This window comes from Erinaceus europaeus, chromosome 19 (assembly GCF_950295315.1).
Source record: "Erinaceus europaeus chromosome 19, mEriEur2.1, whole genome shotgun sequence".
In the NCBI taxonomy this organism is placed as follows: domain Eukaryota; kingdom Metazoa; phylum Chordata; class Mammalia; order Eulipotyphla; family Erinaceidae; genus Erinaceus; species Erinaceus europaeus.
Window position 1 is genome coordinate 45,831,480 of NC_080180.1, and position 13,037 is coordinate 45,844,516.

Here is a 13,037-nt window from a genome sequence, read left to right on the forward strand (position 1 = left end):
TACTTACCTTGATCGCCTTAGCTCCAGTACAACTCTCTGTACATTTTGTGTATTATTTAACTGTTTTTATCAGGATATTATTCTTATTACTCCTAAATGTCATCCAGCATTATCACTTTACATCCAATCATGCAAATCATCCATTTCTTGTTATCATCATGAAAATTATTTTTTTCCAAACACTCATTAATTACAGTAAGGGAGATTACTGCCATTAAAAATCTATGCAAAGCCACTGCAATTTGCTATTCAAGGTTTAAAATGTGGATGAGTTAACTTTATCTCCTCGAATTCATGGACAGAATGACTTAGTAAACTTTATCTTAGAAACCTAAGACTAGTAGGGGCTGGGTTTGTGGTACACCTGGCTGAGTGTACACACTGCCCTTTGCAAGGGTCTGCATTCGAGTCCCTGGTCCCCACCTACAAGGGGGAAGCTTCACAAGTGGTGAAGCAGTGCTTCAGGTGTTTCACTCTCTTTTTCTCTATCCCTTCTCAACTTCTTTCTGTCTCTATCCAAAATAAATTAAAAATATATATTAAAGGGGCTGGGTGGTGTCATGGCTGGTTGAGCACACATGTTACAATGTGCAAGGACCCAGATTTGAGCCCCCAGTCTCCACCTGCAAGGAGACTTCATAAGCAGTGAAGCAGTGCTGCAGGTGTCTCTCCATCTCTCTCCCTCTCTATCCCTCCCTTCCCTCTGGATTTCTGATAGTCTCTATCCAATAAATAAATAAAGATAATAAAAAAATTTAAAAATGTAAAAATATTATATATATATTTTAAAAAAGAAACCTAAGACTACTAGAATAATTCCTTGTAATATTATCTGAACATCATTTATTTTGGACTATGTTATTTATGTAATTTAGAGATTAAGTTTCTTATTCAGTTCAAATTTTATATGCTGGTTAACTACTGAAATAGAACGCTCTGATATTTTTCCATCCAGTTGTTAAAATATAGAACAAACTAAGTATGCTATGAATGTCAAAGCTCACCAAACTCTAAAAACTAAAATATCATCCAAGAATTAGCAGTATCCTGAAATGGGAAGAACCATGAAATGCTCCAAAATGTACCACAAAGCTAGTGAAAAAAAAGTAGGCAAACTGCTGGGTGAACCAAAGATAAAAGATGAGAAGAAGGATCCAGAAAATCAAGTCTTATTCAGAAGGTAGTGACAACCTCTCAGACAATACCTGGGTTCAGGAAATTCTTTAGCATTGCAACACTAGAAGGGCACTAGTGTTTACTGAACCTGGCATTATAAATGATTTATAGTTCTGAATAATTACTTTCTGATAGTTATTCATGAAGAATGAAACATATTGAGAGAGAAGAGAGAGAGAGAGAGAACACTGTAACATTTTTCAGCTCCTGCATCAGCTGGCAGTGGGAACTGAACCTGGAATTTCTGGGGCCTCAAGCATGTGAGTTGGTGCTCTGACAGACTGAGTTATCTCCTTGGTCAAGCCTGTATAAATGTTGAACTGAACAAGGAGCTTAGTCTCTAAATTAAGAAACATATTTTTCTTTTTTTTTTTTTCTTATTTTTTTTATTACTTCCCACCCCCTCCCCCGATAGCTTTCCCATTCTCTATCCCTCTGGGAGCATGGACCCAGGGTCATTGAGGGTTGCAGAAGGTAGAAGGTCTGGCTTCTGTAATTGCTTCCTCGCTGAACATGGGCGTTGACTGGTCGGTCCATACTCCCAGTCTGCCTCTCTCTTTCCCTAGTAGGATGGGTCTCTGGGGAAGCTGAGCTCCAGGACACATTGGTGGTGTCTTCAATCCAGGGAAGTCTGGCTGGCATCCTGATGACACCTGGAACCTGGTGACTGAAAAGAGAGTTAACATACAAAGCCAAACAAATTGTTGAGCAATCATGGACCCAAAGCTTGGAAAAGTGGAGAGGAAGTATTAGGGAGGTACTCACTGCAAACTCTAGTATACTTCTGCTTTCTTACTTTGGTGCCATATTCCAAACTCAGTCAATTTCTGCTTTGCGTTTCTACTTCTTTTTTTTTTTTACATGCATAACATTCCCCAGATTCCCATTTAGCAATACAACCCCCACTATTTCATTCATCATTTTTCATGGACCTGTATTCTCCCCACCCACCCACCCACCCCAGAGTCTTTTACTTTGGTGTAATACTCCAATTCCATTTCAGGTTCGACTTGTGTTTTCTTTTCTAATCTTGTTTTTCAACTTAGAAACATATTTTTCTAGTTGTCAGACAGCATATTTCATTATCCCCACTATTACTTCTCTCAAGCCAAAATAGGTGATATTACATTGAATGATAAATGTAAATTCCCTTTGTGTATTTTTAATATTAGATTTATTGATAAACCCCAAACTTAAAGTCAAAATCTGTACCAGTTATGAAAAAATATATAAGAGAAACAAAACACTTCACGAGGTGTGAGGATCACAGTTGTAGGTGAGAAGCAGTACTAGTGTAAGATCACTGAATGTTGTTCTTCAATAAAATTTTTAACAGAGATTATAATTCAGTATTATTTAAGGACCAGGTGGTGGTACACATGGTTGAGCCCACATGTTACAATGAGCAAGGACCCAGGTTTGAGCCCCTGGTCCCCACCTGCAAGGGGAAAGCTTCGCAAGTGATTAAGCAGTGCTGCAGTTGTCTCTGCCTCTCTATCACCTGCTTCCCTCTCGATTTCTGGCTGTCTCTAGCCAATAAATAAATAGAGATTTTAAAATTATTTTTTAATAATTAAAAATGTTATTTTCAAACCTTATCTATTTTGTGGAGAAAGGTGACATATGGTAAGAAATATCTTTATCTGAGATTCGTAATCAGCTACTGGATATGAGGATGATCTGGTAGTGACATCTGTCACCTTATTGATGGCCAGGGTTGATTCCACTCATCTTATTAGCCTGAAGTATTCTCCTCCCCCCTCTCCACCCCTGATGCTTGCTTTCCTCTTGAAACCACTTGCTTCCACAAATAGAAACACACACTTCTTTGATTCAGGGTAGATGAGTGTCAGGCTACTGATGTGAGAAAGAGAGAGATGACCTAGGAACCAAACTCGTGGTGGTGAGGCCATTCAAATCTTTATTCATCCAAATGCCCCAGAGTCAGGTGGTAGCATAGTGGGTTAAGCCACGTGGCTCCAAGTGCAAAGTCTGGAGTCTCCCTCCCTGTCTACGTGCTGCTCCTGGAGGCTGGAAACCCGAAGAGCCAAGGCATAAATGGAAGTGGCTTGACAATGCCATACATGGTTAGGAAAGGGGCGGAGAAAGGTAAAAGGAGCTGGGAAAGGTAGGGACTTCCTTAGCAACTGTTGCTAGGGATTTAACTGGTAGGATTAATAATACCCTAAAGGCAGGGTGGGTCTAGAGGGAAAGAAAAGAATATATCAAATGAGCAGAATGGGTGGGGAAATAGGTAGGAGACCTTAAGTCATTTGTTAAACAAAGAAGAACATTGATATAAAGATAATAAAAGAGCAGGCCATTGTATCAAGGAATGCAGGGTGAAGCTGGGGAGATGGCTTAATGTTTTAAGGAATGTGGATCCCCTGGAGGCAGAAAAATGCAGGATTTCTGGAGACAGGGAGTGGCTGACAGGGAAGCGAAAACTGGGACCCGTATTTTCTCCCCAGCTCTACCTTAACAAGAGGGAGTCTGACAGGGAGATTTGTTTCCTCAGTTCCCCATTTTTCAGTAGGAAAAGCCTCACCATGCTCAACTCATTTCTCACAGTATTCCCAGCAGATGAGTACCTGTGCTTCCTGTGAGAGCCTCCAAACAAGCTCTCAAGGTCCATAATCAGTTCCTGAAATTCTCATTTCTGAATAAGAATAATGTCTATATTTATTTAGTTTTAACTTCAAATTTATTTTATTGGTAATATAATATTGGTTTACAAGATCATAAGATTATAGGGGTATAGTTCCACAGTGCACCCAAAACCACAGTTCTGTGTCCCCCCTCCCAAATAAGCTCTCTCCCTTCCTACCTATAACCACCAAATTTTTCACAAAATCAATTTTTTGTATGTGCAGGGAAGTCTGACCCCTGTCACCAGAGTCTCTCTATGTCAGCTGAGACACTTTAGTGTTTGGCAGGTTTCCTGTATCCCACAAGGCTACCGTGTTCCATTCCCTGGTTCCTCTGAAAAATTCCCTAGAGCTTGCTCAGGAGCCTGTGGCTTCTACAACTTAAAGAGTAATCCAGAGATCCTTATTTTATTATTATTTTTTTTCCTGCAGGGTTATTGCTGGGCTCGGTGCCTGCACCATGAATCCACCTCTCCTGGAGGCCATTTTTTCCCCCTTTTTGTTACCCTTGTTGTTGTAGCCTCGTTGTGGTTATTATTATTGCAATTGTTGATGTTGTTCGTTGTTGGATAGGACAGAGAGAAATGGAGAGAGGAGGGGAAGACAGAGAAGGGATCCTTATTTTTAAGCCACTTGGTTCCTGAGTAGTTCTATATGGACCCTTTAAATCTGCCATGTGAATTTAAAGCAATTGCAAATATGGTGGCTGGCAATGTGATGCCTTACTTCTGCTTGAGTCCTTTACTTCCAGCTCTCCTGCTCCTATTGTCCACATGCAATCACCAACCTAAAGATAGTGATATTTATCAGAAATCTCAGATGTTCTCTAATAAAATTTATTGAGTCATTCTGTTGCAATATTTATTTTCTGGAGAAGAACCAACTTCCAGTGACTAGGTCACCATAGCTGTGCCCTGGAAGTCCTCTGATGTCTATATTTACATGGGAGAACTGGTTTTCATTTCCAATGCCAGTTACTTGACTATAGTTACCCAAGAGAAGGTAGCTATTCCACTTCCATAAACCAAAATGATTTCTTTTCTCAATTTTTTTTATGTCAATTAGAGAAAGACAGACAAAGGAAACACTTAAGCATTTCTCCACCAACTGTGGAGCTTTACCTGGTGACTCGGTTTCCCAGACAGTGACAGATTAAATCCAGGAGTCCTGATATGCTAAGGTGACCTATCTACTGAACCCAAGTAATAATGTTCAAAAAAAGTGTGCTGAGGAGTATTGAACATATTACTCAGAATTCTCCAAGGCTTTAAGAGAAGAGCTAAAACTTCTAGACTTAAGACAATGAAAATACCCAGCCAGCCCTGACTTTTCTAAGGTAGCTCTAGGTTAAGACTTTTATACCTTTTTTCCTAGTTAGTGGCAAAGCTTTCTTTTGCAAAGCAAGTGAGCACAATTCTGATTCAGGGAGAGAATTAGTTTAACACACAGCCTCTTCTTACTCCTCCTTACTAAGCTTCATAGATGTTTTTTCAGAAGCCTGTTCTTCTAAGTTACTTAGATGTTTGACAGAATTGGTCCAAATTACTTCTGCTGTGTCCCCCAATGATCTGCAGTGCATCATATGACCTTTACTGTTTTATTGTGAAGGAAGTCGTGTCAGACTTCACTGAGCCTTGACAGAATTAGTTCTGCTAACCCTGACAGGGCAGGTTTTCATAACCAACATTCAAAGCACCCTTGTTTGCCAAAAATAGTAACCTTTCCTCTCTATGAATTCATGTGGGGCTGTGATTTAGGCCTGAATGCAAGTTAATGCGCATACAATGCACTCATGCAGCTATTGCCATAGACAGAAAGTAAATCTTGCTGTGCTGAAGGATTTCTTTCTTGAGAGGGAAAAGATTATCATTGTTCATGTAGTAACAGTATTTAGTAATCCCTTGATCAGGGTCACCACAAAGGCAATGACTAAATCCCACATAAGAGTAACTACAAAGAGGCAAAGGCTTGGATACTGTTGTTGATTTCCCTCCAGTGAGATAAAATGAAATCACAAGTGTTTTCACTGAGTGTCCATAGAAATTGAGAGGGGGATTTAAAAAAATACTTTTGGATGGCTAAGGATACTTATGATGGGCTATGCCATATCTCAGACACATGATTTTCCTACAAGTTGTGTGAGAGTCCAGTGGATATAGTGAGTGCATTACACTTTTTGCTTAATACCAAAACTAATGTAATAAGTGGAAAACATGAAAAGTGTTCATTATTATAATGTATCAGAATTCTTAGAATATCATGATGATAATTAGTACAGTGAAAGAACAATCAAGTTTGGCATCATATGTGACATATTTATTCATGATCAAGGCAGTAGATGTTGCCTCTTGATCATATTGAGATTTAGATTATTTCTATGATTGATATCTATCACACTACCTCAGGTCTCAATCAATACAAAATGAAACTTTAATATCACATGGAAAACATCTTCTGGGGGTTGGGCGATGGTGCACTTGGTTAAGCAAAAAGAGTAATAAGTGTGAGGACCTGCACGGGATCTGGGTTAGAGTCCCAGACTCCCCACCTGCAGGGAGAACAGACACTTCACAAGTGGTGAAATAGATCTGCAGGTGTCTGTCTTTCTCTCTCCCTTTCTATCTTCCCTTCCTCTCTCAATTTTTCTCTGTCCTATCTAATAAAATAGGGAAAATGGCATCCAGGAGGAGTGGATTCGTAGTACTTGGTACCAAGCCCCAGAGATAACCCTGGAGGCAAAAAGAAAAAATACTCTTTTCTTCAAGTGAATGGTCATACCACCCATGCATTTTTCCCTCATCAATATATAACAGGATAGTTTTTTCTATTAGCTTCAGATTAAGTAGAAAAGCTCCCAATCACTACTGCCTTCATCATATGTATATCACTGTGTGCACATATATACTCCAAGATTCCAGGGTTCCAGAAAGCTTGGTTTCCAGTAACAAACTTGGATGAACATATTTTGTGAACGTAGAGAAAAGGGACAAATAATGTTTAGTTACACTGACTTATGGCTGAATATTTAAGGTGGCCAAAGGGAAAGGAAGAAGAGAATAAATGATATGGAAAGAGTTTGGCCTTTCACTTGATACTTTAAAATCCAAGTAAAGAGTGTGGGCATTTGTGAAGGTCTAAATTTGTTCTCTGTGTGAAGTGTGATACAGATACTACGTTTCCCCAGGCTGGGTTGTAGCACACCAGGTTAAGTGCACAAGGTGCAAAGTGCAAGGGGAGGAGCAAGGATGCCTGTTGGAGCCTCCAGCTCCCCACCTGCAGGGGGATAGTTTTGCAAGCAGTGAAGCAGGTCTGCAGGTGTCTATCTTTCTCTCTGCCTCTCTATCTTCCCCTTCTCTCTCAGTTTCCCTCTGTCTTATGCAAAAACAACAATAACAGTAACAATAACAACAATGAAAGAAAGATGGCCACCAGAAGCAGTGGATTCATAGTGCAGGCACTGAGCCCCAACAATAATTCTGGAGGCAAAAAAAAAGTATCCCTCCTAATTTTTCAAATATCCCAGTTCAATTAAGCACCAAAATCATAATTTTCTTGATCAATGTATAAATAGCATCCTCTTGACAAAATACATCAACATTTTAGTTTTGGAGAAGAGCATGGGACTGTGCCCAGCTGAGTGAGATCCTGAGCAAGAATCAAAGTAAGAACAAATGATTATCTTGATATCTTGGAAATTGTTTCATGGGGAAACCCAGCAAAAAAAATGTTCTTAGTATAGAAGTTTAAAAAGGGGGAGTCGGGTGGTAGCGCAGCTGGTTAAGCGCAGGTGGCACAAAGTGCAAGAACCAGAGTAAGGATCCCGGTTCTAGCCCCCAGCTCCCCACCTGCAGGGGATTCACTTCACAAGCAGTGAAGCAGGTTTGCAGGTGCCTATCTTTCTCTCCCCCACTCTGCCTTCCCCTCCTCTCTCCATTTCTCTCTGTCCTAACAATGATGACATCAATAATAACTATAACAATAAAACAATAAGGGCAACAAAAGGGAATAAATAAATAATTTTTAAAAAGAAGTTTAAAAATGCAAGCATTACAAATGGTTACAGATTTCAAAGAAGCAAAGAATAGCACAGATCCCTAAATGCATAAGTCTGTGGATTCTAAATTGCAAAAGCATTTATTTTTATGCTTACTTTGATGTTGGCCATGAAGAGCATGCTTTTATCATATCTCCTCATTTTTATAAAGAAAAATGTTGCTACTTTTAAGATACTTTTTGATCTTCTACACCAAAAAAAAAAAAAAAAACAATGAAAAAGTTTGCAAAATATACAAGAAGATTACAGGTTATGATGAGATAGACTATAGGAAGGATTTGGCCATGTTCAATCTATCATAAAATGTTTTATTTACATATCTCTTTGTCTATACTTTTATTTATAAAATTAAAATATCAACAAGACCATAGGATAAGAGGGGTACAATTCCACATAGTTCCCACCACCAGAGTCCCCTTTCTCATCCTCTCTATTGAAAGTTTTCCTATTCTTTATCCTTCTGGGAATATGGACACAGGATCAGTATGGGGTTCAGAAAGTGGAAGGTCTGGCTTCTGTAATTGCTTTTCCACTTGACATTGGCATTGGCAGATCGATCCATACCTCCAGCCTGTTTCTAACTTTCCCTAGTGGGGTAGGGCTCTGGAGAGGTGGGGTTTCCAGGGTACATTGTTGAGGTCGTCTGCCCAGGAAAGTCATACCTTGAGCTCGGCTTTGTGTCAATGCAATTGAAATAGTATCTGGAACATAGAGACAAAGTCAGTAGGATTTTATGGTGGGGTGTAAATGCAGGCCAGCTTGAGTGTAGACAGAACAAAAAATGCAATGCTTATGGTTTTGCAGGCACCCTGGGACCTGAGCAGCTAAAGTGCTAAACATCTCCATTAATCTGACACAGCAAAAATTCCTTCAAACTAAAGCATATGAAATCTTTGAGTAGCAAGTGGAGAGAAATTACATAAAAATTTCACAGAAATATAGTATGTCAAAATATTAATAATATCCAATAATTTAATTTAATTATTTTAAGGAGATAGAAGACAATAGCAGAAGATGTTGCAGGTTAACATACCACTTAGGCAGAAAGTGAGCTATAAATGGCCACATGTCTGTAATGGGAACAACAGAAACCTAATTACCTTTACTGCTATCCCAATTTCTCCCTCATGTGCAAAGTCATCTTTATTTTCAATTACAATAGCAAAACTTGCTTATTCACTTGTAACAGATCCCAACTGCACTGAAATAGCATCTAACTTAATACTGGGAAAATTAGAGTTTAAATACTTCAGGATAATTATATTCTAGTCCAAGTTATTATTTTTCCATTCAAAATTTAGTGTGCTAAGGAAGCCTTTAGTGTGTTCAAATTTTATGACTCCTATTCACTAATGTAAATTTGGAAGTATTTTAATAATTAAAATTTAAATATTCATATAATAGAAAGTACTCAAGCTTTTTTATTATTCTTTTTTTTCATTTGTACCTACAGTGGGCCATAGGATTGGAATAATACAGGGTAAAGCTCCACAGTGCACCCACTACTAACGTTCTGTGTCCTCACCCTAGATAACACCATAGAGTTCTCATAAACCTTAGAAACAGTTGGCTTGCTTCTATTTTTGTTTTGTTTTAGTTTGCTTGTTGGGAAGTTCATGTGTATCATTTCTTTAGATGACATATACGAGTGAAATAATCTGTTAGTTGTCTTTCATCTCTTTACTTCTTTTGCTAAGCATAATAACTTCCAATTCCATTCATTTTATCCATAATGACACAATGTCATATTTTTTATTGCAGAGTAGTATTTCGTGGAATATATATATATCCCATAGGGTCTTGAATCAGTCATCTGATGATGGGTATTTAGGCTGCGTCCAGTCTTTGGCCACTTTGAATATGTTATGCATATGGGCGTATACATGCCCCTTTGATTAAGTGCTTACATGTCTTTTGGGTAAATGCCCAAGGGTAATATTGCCGGATCATAAGGTAATTCTATGTTTATTTGTTTAGGGACTCTTCATAGCATCTTTCAAAGGGGCTGCACTAGTTTACATTCCCACCAGCAGTGTAGAAGAGTCCGTTTTTCTTGCCAACACCTGTAGTTTCCTATTTGTTGATGTATTCTCACAGGAGTGAGATGGAATCTCAACGTAGCTTTGTCATGTGTCTAATGATAAGTGGAGGGTTTCTTCATTTGTCTGTGGGCCATATGTTTCTCTTCTTTAGAAAACTGCCTATTCAGTTCTTTTTCAGCCAGAAGTAGTTCTAGGTAGGTGTTTTGTTGTTGCTCTGCTTATGTTCAGTGAAGCTCTGGTTCTAAACCTTTTTTACTCTAATTACTTTAAGTCTCTATTTTTTAAAATGTCCTATGCTTGTTAACTAAAATTACATTTTCCAAAATTTAATCTAATAGGCATCCACACTTTTCTTTAATGTTTTTCTCCAGGTATCTTGATACCTGTATAACCATTTCACTTTAAGGTCGCAATCTCCCCATATCTGTACAGTTACCAGCTCCCTTGTGACCTCAGCGTTTTTATGCTTAAGAAAGTTTACAAGATACTAGGTACTATACAGAAAACTCTAACAAAAGGACTTTTCAAAGTTAACCCAATTACCAATTAATGTGATGATAACATTAACTATCCATTGTTTTTGAACCCTAAGACAGCAGGAACCTCACATTTCCACTATAAAGCCTATATTTCTCCCAGTCCTGGAACCTTCGGATAGGGCCCACTTTCCTGCATGCCTCTCCCAATGCATATCAAATAATACTGCATCAGCCGATCGCAACCTAATCAACGCAACGAATGCCACCTCAACATGCTTCAGCTCAGACTGTGTCCAGAGACTGGAGGTGTGGAATAACAACCCTCCAGCTTCATTACTCAGGTGAGACCTTTCCTTTCATAGCTTTCTCTAATTCCATCCCAGGTGGATCACTTTCTAACAAAGTCCCATAACCTAGATATAGACCAGGTTCTGTGAGAGAGAGCATATCTTCACACGTATCTATAAACTACTGCAAAATATATACCTGAAAGCAGAAGTACACTAGAATTTGCAGTGAGTACCCCCCCCCAACACTTCCTCTCCACTGTTCCAACTTTTGGGTCCATGATTATCAACAATTTGTTTGGCTTTGTATGTTAACTCTCTTTTCAGCCAGCAGGTTCCAGATGTCATCAGGATGCTGGCCAGGCCTCCCTGGACTGAAGACCCCACCAATGTGTCCTGGAGCTCAGCTTCCCCAGAGACCCACCCTACTAGGGAAAGAGAGAGGCAGACTGGGAGTATGGACCGACCAGTCAATGCCCATGTTCAGTGGGGAAGCAATTACAGAAGCCAGACCTTCCACCTTCTGCAACCCACAACGACCCTGGGTCCATGCTCCCAGAGGGATAGAGAATGGGAAAGCTATCAGGGGAGGGGGTGGGATATGGAGATTGGGTGGTGGGAAATGTGTGGAGTTGTACCCCTTCTACCCTATGGTTTTGTTAATTTATCCTTTCTTAAATAAAAATTAAATTTATATAAAAAAAGAAAGTTTATGACTATAGATTGTATATTCCTTTGCCTTTTGTTGTGTTAAAAGAGAAGCTTGTCCCAGCATTTTATATTGTAAGGAAAAGCTGAAATCCCTTTTATACTTTTCATACATTTGGTATTGTTGATTCTATCAGGAAACATGTAAGAAATTTCACTTGTGTGAAATGTTTTCTGTATAGAAAGGAAAGAAGTTGCTAGAATAAATAAATATACCTAGAGTTGAATGTGCTGTCAGCATAACAGGGTACATGTAATGAATGCATGGTCTTCATTAAATAATGTGCATTTTCTAAGGCTGTGGAGATTTGATTAGTGATCAAAACTGAACCTCATAATTGTTAATCATATTTTACAACTGATACTTTAGAGATTTAAAAATTTGTACAGCTGAGGAGATACCACAGTGATCATGCAAAAGACTTTTATTTTACCTGAAATTCTGAGGTCCAAGGTCCAATTCCTAGCATCACCATAAACCAGAGTGGAGCAATGTTCTACTTTAAATGAAACAAAAGCACAAAAAAAATAAACAGATACTAAAGCTCTCCTGATCTCAACCAAATCAATGTAACCAGTGCCACTAAGGCATATTTCACTTCAGATTGTGTTCAGAGATATCAGGCCTGGGATGTCAACCCTCCAGATCCAAATACTCGGCCATTAAGTTGTAGATGCTACCATGACGCCAACCTGACTATTTTGGGAAAATGACCTCACCAATATGTCCTGGAACCCCACTTCCCAAGAGCCCTACCCCAGTAGGGAAAGATAGAAACATGCTAGGGGTATAGATCGACCTGTCAAAGTCCATGTCCAGTAGAGAAGCAATTACAGGAGCTAGACCTCCAGCTATTTACACCCCAAAGATCTTTATCTTTGGTCCATATTCCTTTTATTTATTTGTTTGTTTATTTACTTTTTACCAGGGGAGAGCGCGAATACAGTCCCCCACCACCACCACAAATTATTCAGTCAAGTTTCCCACATTTGGGGAAATCGCAAGGATCAGCACATTTGGAGTGCGGTAGATAAGCCTCGCCCAGGGAAAATCACCTTCGTGATCACAACATCTCCCCTGCCAGGTAAGTATGGTCTGTACTCTCACAGGGATAAAGAATAGGGAAACTTCTAATGGAGGGGATGGGATATAGAACTCTGGTGTGGGAATTGTGTGGAATTGTGCCTCTCTTATCCCATAGTCTTGTGGATCATTATTAAATCACTAAAAAAATGAAAGGCAATATTCACAACTCAAGACTTAATTTACAAGTCTGAGATATATAGGATTTTCAAAGAAAGAAAAAGAAAGTGAAGTTAGAATTAAAAGGTATCAATTATCTACTGTGTTACTCTAAGAAAGGGTTATTTTAAGCACATCTTCCATGAAGGAACTGACTTCACTTGTTTCCTTCCAAGCCTCTTTAGATTTGAGATGCTCCAATTCATTGAGTATTTTAAAAGGTTATATACTTGAAAAGAGGCCAATCTCCTGGGTTGCATTTGGGAGACTGAACAATTTGATCAAGATTTTGCCTCCTCCAAATATTTTCTGTTGAAATGCTTAGTCTAAAATTCATCTTAAGTTCCCAACACCTATGGGCATCTAATCTTTGATAAGGGGGCCCAAAGGATTAAATGGA

At 38.9% G+C, this 13,037-nt stretch overlaps 1 non-coding gene across 1 annotated transcript; it reads right to left on the reverse strand.

The window, feature by feature from the left end:
- Window positions 1–12,320: 12,320 nt before the first annotated feature.
- Window positions 12,321–12,487, reverse strand: LOC132534814 (U1 spliceosomal RNA). The gene has a single exon (XR_009546511.1). It is a non-coding gene; the product is annotated as a U1 spliceosomal RNA (small nuclear RNA).
- Between the last annotated feature and the right edge of the window lie 550 nt (window positions 12,488–13,037).